This window comes from Scyliorhinus torazame, chromosome 7, assembly GCF_047496885.1.
Source record: "Scyliorhinus torazame isolate Kashiwa2021f chromosome 7, sScyTor2.1, whole genome shotgun sequence".
Classification (NCBI taxonomy): Eukaryota; Metazoa; Chordata; class Chondrichthyes; order Carcharhiniformes; family Scyliorhinidae; genus Scyliorhinus; species Scyliorhinus torazame.
In genome coordinates this window covers 48,827,168-48,847,010 of record NC_092713.1, presented here as the reverse complement: position 1 = coordinate 48,847,010, position 19,843 = coordinate 48,827,168, and the positions used below count along the sequence as shown (strand labels likewise).

The window sequence follows — 19,843 nt, the reverse complement described above, 5'->3', positions numbered from 1 at the left end:
ATCCATTACTATCAGGGTTACCCCATCTCCAGCCCCTCCGTTGTCAATGGGATTTCCCGTTGATTGCATACCTCATCAACAGGAAACCCGTGGACCGTCGTGGGACCACAATATCCTGCCGGCGTGAACAGCCAGTAAATCCCACTCCACGTCTCTGTAATGAAGATTAGATCTAAATCAATTTTCCTTAGTCATTAGTTCATCTATCTTATTCAAGATGCATTCAGATAACGAACCTTTAATCTAATTTTGTTAATTCTTTTCCCTGCAATGACTTTATTCACTGGTGTACAATTTTTTGTTAAACACTCAGGGCGGGGCACTGTGGCACAGTGGTTAGGACTGCTGCCTCACAGCCTCAGAGACCAAGGTTCAATTCCGGCCTTGGGTAGCTGCCTGCCTGGAGTTTATACATTCTCCCTGTGTCTGTGTGGGTTCCCTCTGACTGATCCGATTTCCTCCCACAGTCCAAAGATGTGCAAATTCGGCGGATTGGCCATGTTAAATTACCGCTTAGTGTCTAAAGATATGTAGGTTAGGTTAAGAGGTTATTGGGATAGGGTGGGGGAGTGTACTTGGGTGGGTGCTCTTTCAGAGGGTCTGTGCAGACCCGATGGGCCGAATGGCCTCCTTCTGCACTGTAGGAATTCTATAATTTTCTGTCCCTTCCTGGCCCACTCTGCTCGTCTTTACTTAAGTCGCTGGGTGGCACGGTAGCACAGTGGTTACCACTGTTGCTTCACAGTGCCAGAGTCCCAAGTTCGATTCCCGGCTTGGGTCACTGTCTGAGCGGACTCTGTACGTTCTCCCCGTGTCAGCGTGGGTTTCCTCCAGGTGCTCGGGTTTCCTCCCACAAGTCCCAAAAGACGTGTTGTCAGATAATTTGGACATTCTGAATTCTCCCTCCGTGTACCCGAACAGGCGCCGGAATGTGGCGACTCGGAGATTTTCACTAACTTCATTGCAGTGTTAATGTAAGCCTACTTGTGACAATAAAGATTATTATTATTATTATTATACTGTTCCGATGCCTCGACCTTTCACTTTGGATTGTGAAGTCCTCTTTCTGCTGGAATAGTGGAATGAGCTCAGGAGGCTGAATGGTCTGTGAAATGAGACAATTCCACCTGCACAGCATTTCCTCCCTACTGCCCTGAGGTGTCAGGCTAAATTATGTGATGTCCTCTCTGGGATGAGACTTGACCTCACCGTCGTGAGTACACTGCCAATGAATCATGGCTAACACAATATGTGGCCTGCTGCATATTCTCAGCCCTGTCTGCTCAAGGCAATGGGAAAAGTATCTCTTTTCACCACCGTGATTTTCCACTGATGGAGATATAGGCCAGGATTTAAGACCCCGCCACAAGGCCCCCCCCCCGCCCGCTCGGTGGACACAGCGGGCCCTTTAAATTGACGTTTACTTTGGCAGCATTGTAACATCCCGTTAGGCAGGGAGGCCGATGAACCCCTGGCCATGATTTACCTTTTTAAATACTTGAACTTGCTGATGATGATGTTCCTATGTCTCTATACTTCTGCAATATGCAACCCTGCCGCAATTTTGGGAGGAAGAGAACTCTGAGTCAGCAGTGAAATGTAGTGGATGTGGTGTGACTTCATTTGGCTGGAACCTTGCGCAGCTGAGAACAGAATAGCACAGCGTTGAAGGACCACAGCAAATTGTTTGACTGGATTTTCTGCTCACGATCACTGTGCCTATTTTGGTAAAATTAAATATCTGTACTCGACAGTTATTTTCACTCCACTAACAGAATCCACCTAGGTTGGTGGTAAGTTATGACTACCTGAGTGGTTGCCCAGTGGAAAATCGTTACAGGTCGGGTAAACCCAGAGGAAAATTCCTCCTGAGTGCCTTCTAAGAACAAAACAGCAAGAGCAAGAATCTGTTAGCACAAGGAGCGTCAATATAATTTTGGGGGCCCTGGCGTAATCCCTCATTGAACTTTAGTATTGCCACCTTTGAACAAAGAGGTTTGAGTTACAAGCTGGAATGCACTGCCTGAAAATACAAAGGAAGCAGATTCAATAACTTTCAAAAGAGAAATGGATAAATGTTTTATAAATTTTTGCAGGTCGATGGGGAGAGAACAGCCGGAAGAGACTAACTGGATAGCTCTTTCAAAGAGCTGGCAGAGAGATGATGGACTGAATGGCCTCCTTTCTGTGCTGTATCGTTCCACAGGGGAACATCTCAGCATTTTCAGTTATCTTTCCACAAGAGTTTTCCCTTTTTTCCAAGCCTGAGTGAATCATGGCCCTGGAGGGAAGGCGACTGGCTGGTTTACAGTTCCACGTGAGATAGGATGTGGCACGGCAGCAATATCCTCCTGACTTTGTCACTGAGTTGCTCAGCTCTTCGGTTAATTCAGGTTCACTAGTGACTCAAATGACTTGTTCTCGAAGGAAAAAGCAAAACTGTTTCTTATTACTTTTGAAGAGATTAGATTGCAGTCTTCAAGTTCCTCCAGGGTACCTTTTCTGTAAAATATGTAATATATATTTTGTCATGTATTTTTGTACAATTTTGAGCTTATATTGGCAGAGGATTCCAATGCTGCTGCTAGTTCACTCCATCTTGTTGGAACAATATCTTAACCTGAGTCTTGAATGAACAATTGACACTGCTGGAAGATTCCAGTTCTTATTGAGGAATCCTATGGTCTATTTTTCACATTTTGGTACAAAATTCAAAAGCCTCTGATGATGGGTGTGGGGATCGTGAAGCAGGATGAATCCATGCCCATTCCTTCTAATGTACCGAGCACACAGATTTTGCTCTGTTTTGATGATAGTAGCACGCAGCCCGACTTCAAACATGTTTTTGAGTGGCTGTAAGCCTCAGCAGGAGGCCCAAGTTTGTATGAGCCTAGCACAAGTTCAAGCTAGCCTGTACTTCTTAAATCAAGCCGACAGCAGCAAGTGCTGAAGTGGCTGGGGTAGAGTATATGATCGGCAAGGACACTGAATATGGTGCACCAAGGTAGAGAGCAAGCTACACGATTCTCTGGCTCAGCACTGAAAGCATTAATGAAGCAGACTGACGGGAAGAGTGATGTCCTTTACCCACAATGGGCCAGGAGACCCTCCGGACAAACTCAGAAACAATAGAAGCAGATAACCATCGCTGTCGGTGGTTCCAAAAAGCTGGAAGACGTTTAGTTACCTCACACGATTGGTCAAGGTCAATGGATTCATTCTCAAAGGCCATATCCTTACAACTGAACCTCTAGCCTCCACACTTCTCAATTTATCACACTCCCTTCTCTCGTTTAACAATAATATCTATCAACCACGGCTCGTCCCTCACACTCATATCTGCACCTACCCCCTCACAGCCCCACCCACTTTGCACTGCTCCAAGCTTCACACACACAACTCACATCTTGCACTCCCATTAATTCAACCAAAATAAGGCACATCACCCAAACACATTGCACCAGACTCACTGACACATTTCCCTCTAACTTGTGGGATGAGGTGACACAGAACTGGAGGCAGCAGGAGTGAACCAGTGAGGGCCAGGCAAGGTTACATGTCCTCATCTTGGTGGCGGAGACAGTGCTCGCCATCATTGGCGCCTCCATGACAAAGGCTGTGACCAGTGGTATGAAGGCCCAGGAGGCCCTTGTGGGTGAATAAATGCAAGTTTATTGCAGTCATAGAAAATGGCCGCTAAGGCAGCCTACACACAATCGGTCCCCATTGGGGCGACAAGAATGCCGTCCCTATCCATGTAGCTTTCATATAGTCCATTAACGAGTCCCAGCTGGGCTAAGCTCCACCCACTGGAGGGGACTCGTATTCCATGGCTTCACGCGGGTAGCACACCCCTCCAGTGGCCAGCTGAGGGGGCCTTTTTAGCTGCACCTCTGCCAGCATGAGGTCAGGTTGAGGGGTGTGTATCGAGTTGACGATCGCCTTTTTCATGACGACCGATGGAGGGTCATGCCGGAGGCTCGGCTCCGGTTGCGGCATCGTTCGTACATGCTGACGTCTCCATGTCCATGCCCGAGGCTAAGTCATCGTCGTCCTTTCAGTCCTGATGCTGGCCCCCGGTGGGTTGTGCCTCTTGACTGTATGGTGGTGGAGGCACTGCTGTGCCTGGCGTAGTTTCCTCCGAGGCAGGTTCCCTGAACTTGAGGTGATCCACGTGTTCGATATGCCTTGACACGCATAAATGATTGGAATTCCTCACTAGTGGACAGGGTCCCATTATGAGTGACCAGTACCACCAGTAACCCATGGGTCCTATGAAGACAGATTGAGGAGACTGAGCCTGTATTCTTTATGGTTTAGAAGAATGTGAGGTGATCTCATTGAAAGTTTCGAAATTGTTAATGGGTTAGTCAGGGCAGATGCAGGGAGAATGTTTTCCATGGCTGGAGGTGGGGGGGTCGGGGAGAGGTGGGGAAGGTAGTGGCTTTGAACCACAGGAGTCCCAGTCCCAGAAAAAGGAGCAAGCCATTTAGGACTGAGATGAGGAGGAATTTCCTCACTCGGTGGGTGGTGAATATTTATTATATTTTGAAAAATTATATTTTTGACTAAGTGGCAACACATGAGGGAAAAGCACTGGCTCCACTGCCGGCTTTTCCCACGATATTCTTAAACATCATGGCCATTGTAGGGTGGAGCAGGATTGAAGGGCTGAATGGCCTACTCTACTCCGGTTCCTGTGTTCTTATGACACCTCCCACTGCTGGCAAAATTGCAGTGGGAGGAGGCCCTGAAATGGCCATTAATTGGTAACTTAAGGCCTCAATGGCCCAATGACACCTGACTCCTCCGCTGCCGCAGTAAATTACCAGCAGGGGCGTGGATACAGGATGTGCGGTGCTGCCACATAGCAGCCGATATTACAGCTGCCCCCTGCCAGCTATATGCCTGGCTGTATGCTCCTGGAAGGCTGTAGTAACACCATTGGAGGGTTTCAGCTGGCAGGTAACATTGCACACTACTGCTTTCCTCCTACAAATTGCTTCCATTTTAGAGATGTGTGTTCTGTACAAGATCTGAGTTGTTTAAGTCCTATTTCACAGGATAATACCCACTCTCCATTCACCAGGAGCAATACTGATAGACTTACTCCGCCAAATGACTGAAAACTACTTTCCATATCTTGAGCATCAGAACTAAATTTAATTGTCACATACATTTGACAAATGCCAGCATAACTTTGCTTTGTACTTGTTCTGTGCCTGATTCTCCTCCTTTATGCAATATATTTTAGAAAAATTCAAAGGTTTATGTGATATTGAGGCAAAAAAAAGAATTGAATGACAGTGATGAAACTAAGTCACAATACATGCTGCCACAAAAGATTCAGTTTGTTTAGCGAGAGTTGGTTTCCTAGGGAACAGTCAAAGGCACATACAATATGGCTTTGACCTTTGAGGATGGATTGCTTCTTATACTTTGTCTTTGAGCAAACACATTTTCCGTTACATCACCTGCTTTCCAATTACATTCAGGCATCTCACACTGAAAACTATAATATTAAAGATTGAGGTTATTAAGAGGCGGTAACTAGGTGACAGTTTAATTATGATACAGTATTTACAGCATTTTCCCAGTTAGTCTATGCCAGCCTTTATTCCATACATGACTCTCCTCACACTCTTCTAACTCCATGAATATAACTATCTATTGTATTCTCTCTCATGTGTTTATCTAGTTTCCTCTTAAATACATTCAAGCTATTGGCTGGGATTCTCCCGCAATTGGCTGGGCGGCCCGACGCCTGCGCCAAGAGCGGCGCGAACCACTCCGGGGTCGAGCCGCCTGGAAGTTGCGGAACCCTCTGCACTTCCGGGAGCTAGGCCGGCGCTGGTGGGGTTGGCGCCATGCCAACCGGTGCCAAAGGGCCGTCGTGGGCCTGCGCAAGTTGGCGCATGCGCAGAACAGCCGGCGTGTTTCCTGCGCATGCAGGGAGTCGGAGAATCCCGCCCAATATCTTTCAATATTCATTGTGCTTTCAAGTTTAACATTGCAAATAATTTCTGGGTAAATACATTTCTCCTGAATTCCCTGTTCAATTTACCAATGACTATCTCATATTTATAGTGCATGGTTCTGATCCGGCACACAAATGGAAACATCTTCTCTATGGCTATCCTTTCAAACTAGTTCATAGTTCTGTATGAAATGAATGAAAATCGCTTATTGTCACAAGTAGGCTTCAAATGAAGTTACTGTGAAAAGCCCCTAGTCGCCACATTCCGGCGCCTGTTCGGGGAGGCTGTTACGGGAATTGAACCGTGCTGCTGGCCTGCCTTGGTCTGCTTTCAAAGCCAGCGATTTAGCCCTGTGCTAAACAGCCCCGGTCCTAAATGTGCTAAATGCCCACAGAGATGTGGGCATTGGTGGCTGGGACATCATTTATTCTCCACCCTGATTGCACATCAACTGAGTGTCCTTTGACGAGGCATTTAAGAGTCAACCATATTGCTGTGGATCTGGAGTCAATACCAGCAACCCTCTCATCGTGTTTGTAAGAATCCAAACTCAGAGATATAACAATGCTCAACATAACTTCTCTGCTGTTCAATTCTATCCCTCTAGAAATTAACCACAGTGCTTTACTTACTTTTTAACATGATCACATTAATCTTTATTTTGGTAACTTTTAGTGATTTGAACATCCTTCTGTTCCTGTGCCCCATTTAGGCACTTATTTTCCAAGGAGTATGTGGTCTCTTTTTCCTTCGACCAAAATATACTACCTCATACTTATCTACATTGAAGTTAATTAGCCAATAACATGTCCATTCTGCAAGTTTACAAATATTTTCCTGTACTAGGTCACAATATTCCTTTCCTACACTGTAATTTGCTGTAATCTGCAAATTTTGAAATTGTATTTCTCATTCCCAAATCTAAATTATTTATATAAATTGTCAATAGTAGTGCTCCCAACACCAATCCTTGTGGAACGCCACTTCTGCTTCACATAAGAGCAACTACCTTTATAATTCTCGGTTTTGTGTTTTGTAGTCTGCTTCCTATCTTTCTGCTACTTGTCCCTTGACTCCACTGGTATTAGTCATAGTTCTACCTTATCTATCCTTTCAATTATTTCATAAAATTATCAAATAAGGCTGGCCCCTTTTGGAGTTCATGCCGACCATTCTTTGTTATTTTCAGTTTCTAGATGTTTTCGCTGCTATGGACTGGGGGGGGGGGGGGGGGGGGAGTTAATTTATACAGCACTAATTTCTCCTCTCATCGCCCATCCATAAATAGAAAGGTGTTTTGATTTGCTTCCCTCTTTATAAGCAGTGGGTTATTTTCCCAAGCCCTCCGTTTTTCTGCTATCAAGTTACTATTAATTACCCCACAGCAAGCTCAAGATAAGATGAACTCAAAGGGTTAGTTTATTTGAACACACACACACAATGTGGGAAAGAGGTTCATTATATCACCTCCACACTCAGACCATAAAGAGAGGGATAGAGAAAATGAAGTTTTACTGTACAGAGACCATGGAGAAAATAATTGTTAGTTCACTTGAGTTCCAGAGTGTTGCATCCAAACCCAATAAGGAATTCCTTAAGGCGGGTTGGTGGGTTGAAAACCAATGTTGGATTCACTTTTCCGGCGGTGTAGCTTCATAAGGTGCGATAGGCATGCAGCGATGAATCAATCTTGTAGGCGATGGCACAGAACTTCCAACAGACACATTGTAGATGGGGTCAGGTGTTCAACCTGGAAGAGCACCTCACTGTGTGGCTGATCATCAGATGTTAAAGAGCAGACTGAGCTATACGGTTTAGCAAGGCAATATTACTTGTTCCACAAGCCAGACATCTAGGTCACATGAATCCCCATCTCTCCACCAGATCTTCAACAAAGGATGTGTATCTGTCATCAGGAATTCTTCAGGGGCCCAAAGAGTGCTAAACATCCCAGCCATAATGAGTTGAAAGGGATGTTGAGGGGCCTTTTATCTGCACCAGGCTCCTTCTGGCAAGCCTGTGTTATCAAATGCAAATATACTTTTTACAGCTATCTTTGAAGTCGAGCTGTGCAGTCCCCAGGTGATCGTTAATGGATCCTCAGAGATAACGAGGTGTGAGTTTTCCTGAAACGGCCAAGTGGTTTTGTATGGCCTTACGTCACAGTCAGGCATAGGTTCATCCAAAATCCAGTTAAAAAAATTATAAATGGCAATGATTTGTCATATGTTAAATGAATTATATGCATACATTTTCTTGGGCTTGTTCTATCTCCCTTTTAAAATATATGAACTACATTAACTGTCCGCCAGTCCTCTAGCACTATTTCTGTTTCTAATTATTTTTATAAGTGTGTAATAGTGCTCTTCCTTCTCTCCCTTAACATATTTTAAGGTGCATTAGTGCAATTCATTCAGACTAGAAGTTCTAAGCTTGATTAGTTCATCAATTTGCTCCTCCCTTTCTGTCATTTTAACATCTTTTAGATCTCTTCTTCCATGATCATAATCACTTCTTATAATGGCATTACCTCTTCAAATGTAATAGTTTATGTATTAGCATCATTTAAATATTCCAAGTTTATCAGCTTGGCATTAGATTATTTTAAGATTACTTCATATGATATTTCAGTCTTGGGCACTATATTATCCAAGAACAGAATTTTAAATCATTCTTTAGAAAGTGGGCACTACTGTTGTTGTAGGATGTGCATGCATCTTTCAGGGTGCGTATCTTCAGGGTACTACTGTCAATAATTCAAACATCTGAAGATTTATGGTGATTTGGAGCTGCAGGATATCAACTTTTCTGGGATATATGTGCATCTCTGGAAAACAAACTTCCCGTATTCAGAAGCGATATGGAGAAAACCTGCATCTTGTAAATATGGATTATAGCCTACTGTGATTTTATATTATTGATATTTTCTTTGTGATTTCTCTTTTGGCAGATTTATTGGCAAACAGGAATTATAGTACCTCTGTGGGAGAACAGATTATTGATCAATTTTGGAAGTGGTTATAGTATTGGAAGTGGTAACAACTTATAATTGTGCGTCGAAACTGAAGCCTTTCATGATTTGCGTTGTGCATATGTTATCAATGAAACAAGTAAGATAATGTCAAAAGTTAATGTAAAGTGTGCTGATGTTCATGATGGTTACCTAGTTGTTACTGGGTCCCTTGCCATATGTTAAATGAATTATTTTCTGGGGTAATACCTCACATGGGGAGGTAGTGGGGTAGTAGTATTGTCACTGGACTAGTAATCCGGAGACCCAGAGTAATGCTCTGGGGACATGCTCTGGGGATATGGGTTCGAATCCAGCCAGGGCAGATGGAGGAATTCAAATTCAATAAAAATATGGAATTAAAAGTTTAATTGTCGACTGTTGTAAAGACCCATCTGGTTCAATAATGTCCTTTAGGGAAGGAAATCTGTCATCCTTACCTTGCCTGGCCTACATGTGACTCCAGGCCCACAGGAATGTGGTTGATGCTTAATGGGATGGGCAACAAATGCTGACCCAGATGGCGACGCCCACATCCCATGTATGAATAAAGAAAAAAAAATGATCAATGTTACTAAACCCATTACGAAAGGCTTAGATGGAAAAATGTCTGAGATGCATTTATTTTCGGAGGGGATGGTTTGAGTCCCCCAAGATATCAAGTCCTGTTTTTTTTCTCCATGTATCTCTTTGTTTATTCACCATTCTGTGTTTCATATGTCATTTGTTGCAAATATACTTATACACATATATATATATATATATATATATGTTAGCTTTTTCAATTCACATCCAAATACCCCATAGAGACCATGGACCAGGCTGCTCAGGAGTGGTCAGGTGCCTTTTGGGGGAGGTTATGTACCCTTTGGGATTGTTAAATGTTGTCATGAATGTGAATAAATGGTGGATAAACTCATTAGAACTGTCAAGGTATTTGAATCCCATTGGAGCAGTCAAGGTTCTCAAATCCCATTGTAATTGCCAAGTTGTCAAGGAATTTAAATCTCCTTTCCATGAAATTTGAAATGGCTGCAGTTTAAAAGAAGTCACTGCTTGCTATTTCACTCTGCCTGTTGACATAAACTGCCTGTTGACAGCCATAATAATAGGATTTGTGTTGCACGACTGATTTAACAACCTATCATGGTGACATGGTGATATTGTCACTGGACGAGCAATCCAGAGACCCAGACTAATGCTCTGGGGACCCGGTTTCGAATTGGCACCATGGCAGACAGTGGGACTTAAAAGTCTAATAATGACCTTGAAACCACTGTTGATTGTTGTAAAGTGGAGCAGCCAGATCTCTCAGTGGATGGTTAAGGCAGTAATCTTTTCAATTCTGCAACTCTTGGATTTAAGGAATGAGGCTATACCGTACCAGGAGGAACTGGAAGGTTATGTTTTTTTGGGGGGACCATGATATCAAGGGTGGGTGTGCGGGAACGGTTGAAATCCATAGATGTAGAAATATTCCATTTGCCATAGTGACAATAAGAGGCGAATGGAGGACTAAAGGCTACATAAATTAGATTTTAAAAGTGGAAGCGTGCAACAACAATAACTGTTGCAGCCTTTGAGAACCATTAGTTGCAGCTCGTACCCTGCCTGATCACAGGAAGTTTACACACGCAGGCCCAATCAAATGAGGGAGACGCGTAATGAAGAGTTAATGAAGTGGACCAGCGAGGTTGGCCCAGCACAAGATCAGTAAACCCCAAACCCGCCAAGTTTTGGCTGCTTAAACAGAAGTTACCATTTGGTTCTCTAATGACCTCTAGGGAAGGAAATCTGCAGTCCTTACCTGTTCTGATCCACAGTAATGTGGTTGACCTTTAAATGCCCTCTGAAATGGTCAACCAAGCCACTCAGTTCTATCAAGTTGGTATAAAGTCAGCAAAAAGGAATGAAACCAGACGGACCACCCAGCATAGATCTAGGCACCGGAAACAAGAACAGCAAATTCAGCCCAGTCAACCCGACAAAGTCCTTCTTACGAACATCTGGGGTTTGTACCAAAATTGGGAGAGCTGTCTCGCAGACAAGTCAAGTAACAGCCTGACGTAGTCATACTCATGGAATTATACATTACAGATAAATGTCCCAGACACCACATTCCTGGGTATGCCCTGTGCCACCAGTAAACGTGGTGGCACAACCCACAGAGTCCTTAACATCGACTCTGGACTCTCCTGGCATCAGGCCAAGCATTGCCAAGGAAGTCTTCTGCCGATATCATATACACCACCAGCTGACAAATCAGTACTCCTCTATGCTGAACATGATTTGCAGGAAGCACTGAGGCTGGCAAGGGCACAGAATGTACTCTGGGTGCGGGACCTCAATGTCCATCGCCAAGAGTGGCTTGGTGGTACCACCACAGACTGAGCTGCCGAAAGTCCTAAAGTAAATAACTCTTAGGCTGGGGGCGCGATGGGCACGTTTAGCCGGGTGTTTCTCGGCACTCAGAACGCTGAGAAAGACCCCGCTATCTAACAGGACTCTGTTTCATTTCAGTGGAGAACACCCTGCTGAGGCCGCTCTTAGTCCCATTAGATCCAGGCACTGTTTTAATGAGTTGAACATTTCAGCCTCAACCACCACTTAGGCAGTGAATTCCAGACACCCACCACCCTCTGGGTGAAATGTTGTCCCTCATGTCCCCTTTGACCAATAATCAACAATCTTTATTGTCACAAGTAGGCTTACACCATCACTGCAATGAAGTTACTGTGAAAATCCCCTAGTCGCCATACTCCGGCGCCTGTTCGGGTACACTAAGGGAGAATTCAGAATGTCCAAATTACCTAACAGCACATCTTCTGGGACTTGTGGGAAGAAACTGGAGCACCCGGAGGAAACCCACGCAGACACGGGGAGAACGTGCAGACTCCGCACAGGCAGTGACCCAAGCCAGGAATTGAACCAGGGACCCTGGCACTGTGAAGCAACGGAGTTAATCACTGTGCTACTGTGCCACCCAATCCTTCCACCAATCATCTAAAATCTATGCCCTCTGGTAACTGAACCCACGGCGAGTGGTAAGTATGATTCACTTGGTCATGAGCTCAAGCTAGAGTGCAAAGCAATTCAAACTCCAGTGTTTGAAGCATCAATTTCTCAGAAAGAAATAGGGGGCTGGATTCTCTGTTTTCGGGACTACGTCCCCACGTCGGTGTGAAAACTGTGGTCTTTTACACCAGGAACACTGGCGTCAACAGGCCACAGGTTCACCATCTTGCAGGGGGCTCGCAGACAGCTGTCGTGGAGCTCACAGATCCAGCTGCCGAAACGGCCCCCCCACTTACGGGTCAGAAGCGCGCATGCGCATGTGGACCTGGGCCACCAAAATAGTGCCCCCGATCGGCCGCTCGCCCAACCCGGACCACCCGCACAAAGAAACCCCAGTCCCGAATGAGGTCCCCCCCTACTGTCTGATTGGCCCGCCCCCGACTGTGGCGGCTACGGACTGAGTCCCCAGCCGCCTCGCAAGTTTCCCGAAAGGCAGGACCACATTAGAAATTTGCCGTCGGGACTGCGGCCGGTTGGGGATGGAGTACAGTGGGACAGGCCTCAGGCAATGGCCTGAGGCGGTGGATACTCACCAGAGTTTCAGGGGGGGTGGAGAATCGCGGAACCGGCGCCGGTCCCGATTTCGTGTGGGAAAAAGGATTCTCCGCGATTTCTCCGTTGGGGTGCGGAGAATCCAGCCCAGGGACTTTGATTTTTCATTCCTTCACAACAGTGAGATTCTCCGTTCCCACTGCAGTGAATGGGAGATTTGGCTAAGCACCAAATTCTCCGACCCCGCTAGCAGCGGTATTGCGGCAGACTCACAATGGCTCGGATCTTCTTTGAGTACTGAACCAAAACTAAAGAGTCCAAGACCTGTCTCTGCACCAAACCTGTAAGGATATCAAGTCCTTGTAATTCAATGACTAATCTTGATTTGTAGATGTTGTTCAAAAAAACCAGCTATAATTATGCCAAGTTTGCATATGAAATGAATGAATGAAAATCGCTTATTGTCACAAGTAGGCTTCAAATGAAGTTACTGTGAAAAGCCCCTAGTCGCCACATTCCGGCACCTGTTCGGGGAGGTTGGTACGGGAATTGAACCTGTTGCTGGCCTGCCTTGGTCTGCTTTCAAAGCCAGCGATTTAGCCCTGTGCTAAACAGCCCTTAGTTATCATTAACGATTTGCTTTTATGCATCTCACTGTTGACATTGTGCAATTAGGGAAAGTAGCAATTGTTTATTGAAGAGAAATAAAAATACTTTTCTTTTAGAAAAGGGAGACTGTGTGATGCATTAAGACATTACGCGCATGCGCAGTGCGCAATGGCATAATAAAATATGTGAACTAGTCATTTGGTCTGTCGTCTTTGTTAGAGTCACTCGATATATAACAAACATCTTACTTATCTTAAGAGTAATTTTTGAATAACTTATCTTAAGAGATACTTATGATGTAATTGAGTCTAATGAGAAAACTGCTGTGATCAGAGGGAGACTAGAATTTAATCAAATCTTTGGTCTTATGGCAGAATGGTTTGGAATAAATATGATTAAGGCAGTGCGGTTTTGACATTCTGCTGTGATATATTACACCAGGTCATTGCTTCCTTCCGCCTACAAGAAACAATGAATAAAACAATAATCGTGGAGAAAGGGGGTTAAAGAGGGGGCAAGGGAGAGAGTGAGAGGGAAGTGAAAAATTGAGAAAGTGACCATGAGAGGATAAGATTGCTGTTTTGGATTATTGCTTCGTGGTGTGTTTGCAAATAAAAATCGATGTGCGCAAGAATGCAGTTTGATGTCGCTTTAGCAGTGAGGCAAGCATAAACAACTTTGGAGAATTCAGAAAAAGAACTGAAATGGTTGAAATAAATATTCTGGCCTAAAATATTCATATCTTGCAGCTAGTTCTGAAGTGATTGCCTCCATTATCAAGAGGCAGACACAGCGCAGCCTGCCCGTTTGGGGGTAGAGATTGAAGGGCGGCCCAAACATTCCCATTTTTGTGCCACCATTTTTATTGTGCTACCGCTTCAATCTTGGAATGTTGGTGGGGGATGATGTGTTAGGCAGGTAGGTTCGATGTGGACTGCACTCGATGCAGGGAAGCTAGAAACAGACGTCTAACACTGGAGAAGATCCAACACTTTCATTCAGCGTTAGAACTGATATACATATTCAGCTGTGGGTCGACACTATACTGGAGACCTTTTAGTAGCTTGACCAGACTTACAAGCTACCGCATGGTGTTTGCACTTGCTAGCTCGTGGACTCTGACTGTCTCAGTAACTGGGTCCCGAGAGAGCGGGAAACCTAGTGCCCTCTGGCTTTATAGTGGTAGTGTCCTGTCTGGTGATTGGCTGCACTGTGTTGTGTGCTTACTGGTCATCCTGTGTGTCAATCACTGCCTGTTTGCATCTCATTATATACATGAGTGGATATTATGACGGGGAGGGAGAATAAAAATTAGCAGCAAGATCTTCTGGCTGTTCAGACCAGCGGGATCTTCCAGTCTTGCCAATGGCACACTCCTGCCACGGGTTTCCCGGCAGGGTGGGGTAGATCCAATGGGATTCAATAGGACAAGAAGATACCCCCGCCACCAATGGCGGGCCACCTCCCGCAGCCGAGAAACATGCCATGGGGATGCTAGTCAACTTCACTCTTGGTCTACTTGCAGGTTTATCATTTGATGTACTTATGCATGAAAACTGCAAGAATATTTAGGGGGCGATTCTCTGATATGGAGGCCAAGTATTCGCGCCGTCGTGAACGCCGTCGCGTTTCACGACGGCGCGAACAGGGCCCGGGCATGACCTATTCTGGCCCCCATAGGGGGCCAGCACGGCGCCGCCAAATGGGCGCCGCGCCAACCCGCGCATACGCAGTTGGGGCAGCCCAATCCTGCACATGCGCAGTTTGGCCGCGCCATCCTGCGCATGCGCGGGGAACGTCTTACGCACGCCGGCCCCTCACCAACATGGCGCCGGTGTTCTGGGGCCGCACGCGGAAAGAGGTAGGCCCGGGGGGGGGGGGGGGGGGAGGCCGGCCCGCCGATTGGTGGGCCCCGATCGGCAGCGACCAGGGGTGGACGGCACAGTCGGGAACCTGTCGTATCGTAGCAGCCGCTCGGCCCATCCGGGCCGGAGAATCGCCACTTGCCAGTTCTCCGAGCAGCCCGGTGCAAATCGCGCGCCGCTGGTTTCCGGGGGGTGGTAGAATCGCATGCGGGGGTCGGGGCAGCGTGGCGCGATTCGCACGGCGCCCCGGCAATTCTCCCACCCGGCGTGGGGGGGGAGAATAGCGCCCTTAATACTTTGACATTTCTTGATAAGAACCACTGTGCAAAGTATAAATTTTATTCCTCAGAGTATTAATGTTTCCTCAAAGCAGCGTGGTTTTAGAAGTCCTGGAATCAGTCACTTTCATACTTCTGTAATCATTTGGCAGAGATGTACCATTCATTATCATGAACATGAAATAAAGCATTATGGTGATGTAGTAAAGGTAATTAAATGGGCAGGGTCTTGCAATTACATGTTAATTCTAGATGAATTTAGGGACTCCAAGCATTGTGTGTGGGCTGAAGGGGTGGACTATATACTGTATGAGAGGAGTGGGCAGCTGGAGCTTAGAACATAGAACATAGAACATAGAACATAGAACATAGAACATAGAACATAGAACATTACAGCGCAGTACAGGCCCTTCGGCCCTCGATGTTGCGCCGACCTGTGAAACCACTCTAAAGCCCATCTACACTATTCCCTTATTGTCCATATGTCTATCCAATGACCATTTGAATGCCGTTAGTGTTGGCGAGTCCACTACTGTTGCAGGCAGGACATTCCACACCCTTACTACTCTCTGAGTAAAGAACCTACCTCTGACATCTGTCCTATATCTATCTCCCCTCAATTTAAAGCTATGTCCCCTCGTGCTAGACATCACCATCTGAGGAAAAAGGCTCTCACTGTCCACCCTATCCAATCCTCTAATCATCTTGTATGCCTCAATTAAGTCACCTCTTAACGTTCTTCTCTCGAACGAAAACAGCCTCAAGTCCCTCAGCCTTTCCTCCTAAGATTTTCCCTCCATACCAGGCAACATTCTGGTAAATCTCCTCTGACCCTTTCCAATGCTTCCACATCCTTCCTATAATGCGGCGACCAGAATTGCACGCAATACTCCAAATGAAGCCGCACCAGAGTTTTGTACAGCTGCAACATGACCTCATGGCTCCGAAACTCAATCCCTCTACCAATAAAAGCTAACACACCGTACGCCTTCTTAACAACACGCTCAACCTGGGTGGCAACTTTCAGGGATCTATGTACATGGACACCGAGATCTTTCTGCTCATCCACACTGCCAAGAATCTTACTATTAGCCCAGTACTCTGTCTTCCTGTGTTATTCCTTCCAAAATGAATCACCTCACACTTTTCTGCATTAAACTCCATTTGCCACCTCTCAGCCCAGCGCTGCAGCTTATCTATGTCCCTCTGTAACTTGTAACATCCTTCCGCACTGTCCACAACTCCACCGACTTTAGTGTCATCTGCAAATTTACTCACCCATCCTTCTACGCCCTCCTCCAGGTCATTTATAAAAATGACAAACAGCAGTGGCCCCAAAACAGATCCTTGTAGTACACCACTAGTAACTGAACTCCAGTCTGAACATTTCCCATCAACCACCACCCTGTGTCTTCTTCCAGCTAGCCAATTCCTGATCCAAACTGCTAAATGACCCTGAATCCCATGCCTCCGTATTTTCTGCAGTAGCCTACCGTGGGGAACATTATCAAATGTTTACTGAAATCCATATACACCACACCAACTGCTTTACCCTCATCCACCTGTTTGGTCACCTACTCAAAGAACTCAATAAGGTTTGTGAGGCACGACCTACCCTTCACAAAACTATGTTGACTATCTCTAATCAAATTATTCCTTTCCAGATGATTATACATCCTATCTCTTATAAACCTTTCCAAGATTTTTCCCACAACAGAAGTAAGGCTCACTGGTCTATAGTTACCGGGGTTGCCTCTACTCCCCTTCTTGAACAAGGGAACAACATTTGCTATCCTCCAGTCTTCTGGCACTATTTCTGTAGACAAAGATGACTTAAAGATCAAAGCCAAAGGCTCAGCAATTTCCTCCCTAGCTTCCCAGAAAATCCTAGGATAAATCCCATCCGGCCCAGGGGACTTATCTATTTTCACACTTTCCAGAATTGCTCACACCTCCTCATTATGAACCTCAAGCCCTTCTCTAGTCTAGTAGCCTGAATCTCAGTATTCTCCTCGACAACATTATCTTTTTCTTGTGTGAAAACTGACGAAAAATATTCATTTAGCACCTCTCCTATCTCGTCAGATTCCAAGCGCAACTTCCCACTACTGCCCTTGACTGGCCCTACTCTTACCCTAGTCATTTGTTTATTCCTGACATATCTATAGAAAGCTTTAGAGTTATCCTTGATCCTACCTGCCAAAGACTTCTCATGTCCCCTCCTGACTCTTCTTAGCTCTCTGTTTAGGCCCTTCCTAGCTAACTTGTAACTCTCGAGTGCCCTAACTGAACTTTCATGTCTCATCTTTACATAAGCCTCCTTCTTCCTCTTGACAAGTGTTTCGACTGCTCTAGTAAACCACGGTTCCCTTGCTCGACCACTTCCTCCCTGTCTGACAGGTGCATACTTATCAAGGACACGCAGTAGCTGTTCCTTGAACAAGCTCCACATTTAGAATCATAGAATCATAGAAGTTTACAGCATGGAAACAGGCCCTTCGGCCCAACCAGTCCATGCCGCCCAGTTTTTACCATTAAGCTAGTCCCAGTTGCCCGCACTTGGCCCATAACCCTCTATACCCATCTTACCCATGTAACCATCTAAATGCTTTTTGAAAGACACAATTGTACCCGCTTCTACTACTACCTCTGGCAGCCCATTCCAGACACTCACTACCCTCTGAGTGAAGAAATTGCCCCTCTGGGCCCTTCTGAATCTCTCCCCTCTCACCTTAAACCTATGCCCTCTAGTTTTAGACTCCCCTACCTTTGGGAAAAGATGTTGACTATCTACCTTATCTATGCCCCTCATTATTTTATAGACCTCTATAAGATCACCCCTAAGCCTCCTACGCTCCAGGGAAAAAAGTCCCAGTCTATCCAGCCTCTCCTTATAACTCAAACCATCAAGTCTCGGCAACATCCTAGTAAATCTTTTCTGCACTCTTTCTAGTTTAATAATATCCTTTCTATAATAGGGTGACCAGAACTGCACACAGTATTCCAAGTGTGGCCGTACCAATGTCTTGTACAACTTCAACAAGACGTCCCAACTCCTATATTCAATGTTCTGACCAATGAAACCAAGCATGCCGAATGCCTTCTTCACCACCCTGTCCACCTGCGACTCCACCTTCAAGGAGCTATGAACCTGTACTCCTAGATCTCTTTGTTCTATAACTCTCCCCAACGCCATACCATTAACTGAGTAGGTCCTGGCCTGATTCGATCTGCCAAAATGCATCACCTCACATTTATCTAAATTAAACTCCATCTGCCATTCGTCGGCCCACTGGCCTAATTGATCAAGATCCCGTTGCAATCCTAGATAACCTTCTTCACTATCCACTGTGCCACCAATCTTGGTGTCATCTGCAAACTTACTAACCATGCCTCCTAAATTCTCATCCAAATCATTAATATAAATCACAAATAACAGTGGACCCAGCACCGATCCCTGAGGCACACCACTGGTCACAGGCCTCCAGTTTGAAAAACAACCCTCTACAACCACCCTCTGCCTTCTGTTGTCCAGCCAATTTTGAATCCAATTGGCAACCTCACCCTGGATCCCGTGAGCTTTAACCTTCTGCAACAACCTACCATGCGGTACCTTGTCAAAGGCTTTGCTACAGTCCATGTAGACAACGTCTACTGCACTGCCCTCATCTACCTTCTTGGTCACTCCCTCAAAAAACTCAATCAAATTTGTGAGACATGATTTTCCACGCACAAAGCCATGCTGACTGCCCCGAATCAGTCCTTGCCTCTCTAAATGCTTGTAGATCCTGTCTCTCAGAATACCTTCTAGCAACTTACCTACTACAGACGTTAGGCTCACCGGTCTGTAGTTCCCAGGCTTTTCCCTGCTGCCCTTCTTAAACAAGGGCACAAGGGCACAATTTCTATTGTGCCCATCCCTGCAGTTTTCCTCTCCATCCGATGCAACCTAAGTCTTGACTCATCGCATCATAATGACCTTTCCCCCAGAAATAACTCTTGCCCTGCAGTATATACCTATCCCTTTCCATCACTGAAGCTTAGTAGAAGATCACTGATTGATGGGAGCTGGGAGCAATTGCAACAAAGATGTCTAGGTCATGAAATAGAGTGCTTTTATTTTGCATTTTAGTCATGTTGTTTGTGGAATGAATATTGTAGAATAAAGGGAGGCAGTGGCGTAGTGGTATTGTCACTGGACGAGTAATCCAGACACCCATGATAATGCTCTGGGGACCAGGGTTTGAATCCCACCAGGGCAGCTGGTGAAATTTGAATTCAATAAAAATCAGGAATTAATGGCACGATCAAACCGAATTGCAACAGAGTCCTGTGTTGAGCGTGTTTAGCCGGGGGCTCGCAGCATCGAGAAAGACCATGCTATCTAATGGGACTCTGTTGCAATCTGGGTCCTCAGCGGAGAATGCCCGCAGTGCCAGGGTGACAGGCTGGCACTGCCAAGGTGCCCAGAGAGCAACCACCTAGGGGCCTCCAATCCCCTGTGAGACCCCCCAAAATGCCATTCCGCCTGGAACC

General features: G+C 45.7%; 1 long non-coding RNA gene across 4 annotated transcripts in view; it reads left to right on the top strand.

Moving 5' to 3' along the window:
- LOC140427279 (uncharacterized) overlaps positions 1-19,843 on the top strand; it is a 133,134-nt gene that overhangs the window by 77,180 nt on the left and 36,111 nt on the right. For 3 of the 4 annotated variants that reach the window (XR_011948431.1, XR_011948430.1, XR_011948433.1), the window contains one exon: positions 8,929-9,088. The exons of the other annotated variant lie outside the window; for it this stretch is intronic. This is a non-coding gene — a long non-coding RNA (uncharacterized lncRNA). The remainder of the gene's footprint in view (positions 1-8,928; positions 9,089-19,843) is intronic. 4 annotated transcript variants of the gene reach the window in all.